Raw genomic sequence first — 5,922 nt, forward strand, 5'->3', positions numbered from 1 at the left:
TTTTTTGTCCTTTTTGAATCAAATAATACTGAGGAATGTCTAGCATAAAAAAAATAATTAAATTTTTTTCATCTAGAATTGCCTCTTATTAATGTTTCGAAATGAAATTTTGTTGTAAATATAAATATTTAATATTCTTCGTGATATTCGTTATAAAATACGAATATTATAATGATTTCATTATGAGAACGCTCTATATATAATAATATAGTGTAATTATCATTATAAATTTTAATATACGTATATACAACCTCAACTCATATGGGACTACCCCCTGAATTTAAGCATATTAATTAGGGGAGGAAAAAAAACTAACCAGGATTTTCTTAGTAGCGGCGAGCGAAAAGAAATCAGTTCAGCACTAAGTCACTTTGTCTATATGGCAAACGTGAGATGCAGTGTATGGAGCGTCAATATTCTAGTATGAGAAATTAACGATTTAAGTCCTTCTTAAATGAGGCCATTTACCCATAGAGGGTGCCAGGCCCGTATAACGTTAATGATTGCTAGATGATGTTTCCAAAGAGTCGTGTTGCTTGATAGTGCAGCACTAAGTGGGTGGTAAACTCCATCTAAAACTAAATATAACCATGAGACCGATAGTAAACAAGTACCGTGAGGGAAAGTTGAAAAGAACTCTGAATAGAGAGTTAAACAGTACGTGAAACTGCTTAGAGGTTAAGCCCGATGAACCTGAATATCCGTTATGGAAAATTCATCATTAAAGTTGTAATATTTTAACAATATTATAATAATAGTGTGCATTTTTTCCATATAAGGACATTGCAATCTATTAGCATATAACAAATTTATCATAAAATATGACTTATAGTTTATTCAAATTATTATGCTTGCATTTTAACATAGAATAAATGTCATTAATTTGATAAAGTGTTGATAAATTAAAATTAATACAGTGCGTTAATTTTTCGAAATTATATAATGGCATAATTATCATTGATTTTTGTGTTTATTATATGCATTTGTATGATTAACAATGCGAAAGATGCAGGATACCTTCGGGACCCGTCTTGAAACACGGACCAAGGAGTCTAACATATGTGCAAGTTATTGGGAGATAAACCTAATAGCGTAATTAACTTGACTAATAATGGGATTAGTTTTTTAACTATTTATAGATAATTAACACAATCCCGGGGCGTTCTATATAGTTATGTATGATAATATTTATATTATTTATGCCTCTAACTGGAACGTACCTTGAGCATATATGCTGTGACCCGAAAGATGGTGAACTATACTTGATCAGGTTGAAGTCAGGGGAAACCCTGATGGAAGACCGAAACAGTTCTGACGTGCAAATCGATTGTCAGAATTGAGTATAGGGGCGAAAGACCAATCGAACCATCTAGTAGCTGGTTCCTTCCGAAGTTTCCCTCAGGATAGCTGGTGCATTTTAATGTTATATAAAATAATCTTATCTGGTAAAGCGAATGATTAGAGGCCTTAGGGTCGAAACGATCTTAACCTATTCTCAAACTTTAAATGGGTAAGAACCTTAACTTTCTTGATATGAAGTTTAAGGTTATGATATAATGTGCCCAGTGGGCCACTTTTGGTAAGCAGAACTGGCGCTGTGGGATGAACCAAACGTAATGTTACGGTGCCCAAATTAACAACTCATGCAGAAACCATGAAAGGCGTTGGTTGCTTAAAACAGCAGGACGGTGATCATGGAAGTCGAAATCCGCTAAGGAGTGTGTAACAACTCACCTGCCGAAGCAACTAGCCCTTAAAATGGATGGCGCTTAAGTTGTATACCTATACATTACCGCTAAAGTAGATGATTTATATTACTTGTGATATAAATTTTGAAACTTTAGTGAGTAGGAAGGTACAATGGTATGCGTAGAAGTGTTTGGCGTAAGCCTTTATGGAGCTGCCATTGGCACAGATCTTGGTGGTAGTAGCAAATAATCGAATGAGACCTTGGAGGACTGAAGTGGAGAAGGGTTTCGTGTGAACAGTGGTTGATCACGAGTTAGTCGGTCCTAAGTTCAAGGCGAAAGCCGAAAATTTTCAAGTAAAAAATCAGTGAGTAATATTGTCAAATCTTTTATGATTTTTAATAACGTGAATAATTTTGAACGAAAGGGAATACGGTTCCAATTCCGTAACCTGTTGAGTATCCGTTTGTTATTAAATATGGGCCTCGTGCTCATCCTGGCAACAGGAACGACCATAAAGAAGCCGTCGAGAGATATCGGAAGAGTTTTCTTTTCTGTTTTATAGCCGTACTACCATGGAAGTCTTTCGCAGAGAGATATGGTAGATGAGCTAGAAGAGCATGACATATACTGTTGTGTCGATATATTCTCCTCGGACCTTGAAAATTTATGGTGGGGACACGCAAACTTCTCAACAGGCCGTACCAATATCCGCAGCTGGTCTCCAAGGTGAAGAGTCTCTAGTCGATAGAATAATGTAGGTAAGGGAAGTCGGCAAATTAGATCCGTAACTTCGGGATAAGGATTGGCTCTGAAGATTGAGATAGTCGGGCTTGATTGGGAAACAATAACATGGTTTATGTGCTCGTTCTGGGTAAATAGAGTTTCTATCATTTATGGTAGTTACTTGTTCCCCGGATAGTTTAGTTACGTAGCCAATTGTGGAACTTTCTTGCTAAAATTTTTAAGAATACTAATTGGGTTAAACCAGTTAGTTCTTATTAATTATAACGATTATCAATTAATCGGACGGACTTGGGGAATCCGACTGTCTAATTAAAACAAAGCATTGTGATGGCCCTAGCGGGTGTTGACACAATGTGATTTCTGCCCAGTGCTCTGAATGTCAAAGTGAAGAAATTCAAGTAAGCGCGGGTCAACGGCGGGAGTAACTATGAGTTAACTATAAGTTAACTTTATATCGCATCTTTAGATATAAGCAAAGCATTTGACTCGGTGTCTCATGCAGCAGTTAGCGCCACGCTAACTGCATATGGTGCCCCTAAAGAATTCGTTGACTACGTACAAAATTCGTACGAGGTCTGTGGCACAACGCTCAATGGGGACGGATGGAGATCAGAGGAATTCATACCTGCTCGAGGTGTCAGACAGGGTGACCCGCTATCTCCCATAATATTCAACTTGATCATCGATCAGTTGCTTAGGTCCTACCCCAATGAGATTGGTGCCACAATCGGAGATCACACAACAAACGCGGCCGCGTTCGCAGATGATATTGTCTTATTTGCGGAAACTCGTTTAGGCCTTCAAACAATGCTAGATACGACTGTCGATTTTCTATCTTCAGTCGGGCTTACCCTTAACTCGGATAAATGTTTTACAGTTGGAATAAAGGGGCAACCGAAACAGAAGTGTACTGTGGTCATCCCAGAGACCTTCCGTATCGGTTCGCGCTCGTGTCCCGCATTGAAGCGCACAGACGAGTGGAAGTATTTAGGCATAACATTCACTGCACAAGGGAGGACCAGGTACAGTCCAGCTGTTGAGGCTGACAAGGTCCCCCCTAAAACCACAACAGAAATTGTTCGCACTCAGAACAGTTATTATCCCACAACTTTACCATAAGCTAACCCTAGGTAGTGTGATGATAGGTGTTCTGAGAAAGTGTGACATACTGGTACGTTCGACCGTAAGGAAGTGGTTAGGACTTCCTCTGGACGTGTCAACTGCATTCTTCCATGCTCCTCATATATATGGGAGCCTCGGAATCCCTTCAGTTCGTTGGGTAGCGCCAATGCTACGTATGAAAAGATTGAGCAATATTAAGTGGGCCCACCTCGCGCAATCCGAGGCGGCCAGCTCATTTCTTACCGACGAATTGAATAAGGCCCGGGGTAGAACTCTGGCTGGACTGAATGAGTTGACATCGCGTACAGAGATCGAAACGTACTGGGCGAACAGGTTGCATATGTCTGTTGATGGTCGCGGCTTACGTGAAGCGGGACTTTTTCGTCCCCAACACGGCTGGGTGTGTCAGCCCACGCGTTTGCTAACAGGTCAAGATTACCGAAACGGTATCAAGCTGCGAATAAATGCCCTACCATCGAGGTCTCGTACCACGAGGGGCAGAAATGAATTGGAACGGCAATGTCGTGCAGGTTGTGATGCTCCCGAAACAACAAACCACATCCTGCAAAATTGTTACCGTACGCATGGGAGGCGGGTAGCAAGACATAACTGTGTAGTCAATAACCTTAAGAGGATTCTTGAGGAGAAGGGCCACACAGTGCACGTCGAACCAAGTTTGCAGCTGGAAACCTCGGTTAGTAAACCAGACCTGGTGTGTATCCGTGACAATCACGCTTGCGTGATTGATGCGCAGATTATAACGGATGGACTGTTTCTCGACGATGTGCACCATCGCAAAGTTGAGAAATATAAAAGACCGGAAGTTATATCTGCACTGCGGAGAGAATTCGGAGTGTCGGGCAACGTCGAAGTCCTATCCGCGACGTTAAACTGGCGTGGGATCTGGAGCAATCAATCCGTTAGAAGATTGATAGCAAAGGGTCTCATCTCATCCGGTGACAGCAATGTCATCAGCGCCAGAGTGGTAACAGGCGGACTATATTGCTTCAGACAGTTCATGTATCTCGCAGGTTACACTCGAGATTGGACTTAGCCTATACACTATGTTGGAGAGAAGACGCTTGCTACCTAGGCATAATGTGAAATTAGGTATAAACATCGTGGTTGTAAAACTTGAGGTGGATTTTTAGTACGTATGCGTGATTACTTCGTAATCATGAATCGTGCATGCTAGTGGGGTTTGGCCTCCACTAGTATCTTTGAAGATTTTCCTTCCTCAGCGATCAAAAAAAAAAAAAAAATAGCCAAATGCCTCGTCATCTAATTAGTGACGCGCATGAATGGATTAACGAGATTCCTACTGTCCCTATCTACTCAGTCGCTTTCTAACTGTCGTTAAGAGCAGACGTGTTTTTCTGGTGTCGCTTGCCGAAGCCAAGGTTTTCGATTTCGTTTTCTGCTTTGTGCGGTGTTTCTTTCGTTGACCGAAGCCGGTTTTTAGGGCGCTAGCGTGTGCCTGTGTTTGCGTGTGTGTGTAAAAATTTCTATTTATAGCTGCTTATCGCGATAAAGATCTTTGGTGGTGGCTGCTATGAATAAGAAAAAGAAAAATTCGGCGGCCGTTGAGAAGCTTTCTTCCGATGAAAAACTGGCTGCTTCTGGGCCGCTGAAATTGAAGAGGAAGGGGAAGCTGGTTGGGCGGTTGAAGAGGGCCACCTCGGAGACCAATATCGCCATGCTGTCTCCGGAGAACGGTAGTGGTGGTTCCCAAGATACCCGTGGGGACCACGGCAAGTGTGCTAAGGAAGTAAATGTGTGTGTGGCTCCCACTGTGGAGGCGGCAGATATGCCGCAGTTTGCGGTGCCTGCATTGCCAAAGACGCAGGTGAGTAACACTATAGAGCGAATGCAGGCTATAGGCAAGCAGGTGTTGAGTGTGGCGTTGGACGGTGGTGCGACAGCGGAGGTTATGTGCAGTTTGGTGGGCTGCAGTAGCCAATATGAGGCGCTGATTTTTTCGCTTGTTGCCGAAAATGAGCGTCTGCGCGGCCGTTTGGAGGCCATCGGTCCGAAGAATGTTGGCGGTCTGGCGCCGGTTCCGCCGGCAGCAGCGGTGGATTTCTCAACCCCTGTGGAGCCGCGACCGGTTGACACCTGGTCCTTGGTGGTGCGGAGCAAAAATGCCGGAGTGCACGCACGGGACGTGGTAGAGAAAGTTGTGAAAGAGGTGGGGCCATCCTTGGGGGTGCGCGTACATGAGGTTAAGCCTCGCCGTGATGGTAGTGTGATTATTCGCACTCCATCTGTTGCCGAGCGGAAGAAAATTGCGGAAAATGCAAAGTTTGATGAGGTAGGACTGACTGAGAAGGTCAATGAAAAGATGGGGCCCAGAGTGGTCGTACAT

At 42.9% G+C, this 5,922-nt stretch overlaps 1 pseudogene; it reads left to right on the forward strand.

Moving 5' to 3' along the window:
- The first annotated feature begins 247 nt into the window (after positions 1–247).
- On the forward strand, positions 248–4,914 carry LOC117185286 (uncharacterized; annotated as a pseudogene).
- The last annotated feature ends 1,008 nt before the right edge of the window (positions 4,915–5,922 follow it).

Source organism: Drosophila pseudoobscura, chromosome X (assembly GCF_009870125.1).
Source record: "Drosophila pseudoobscura strain MV-25-SWS-2005 chromosome X, UCI_Dpse_MV25, whole genome shotgun sequence".
In the NCBI taxonomy this organism is placed as follows: Eukaryota; Metazoa; Arthropoda; class Insecta; order Diptera; family Drosophilidae; genus Drosophila; species Drosophila pseudoobscura.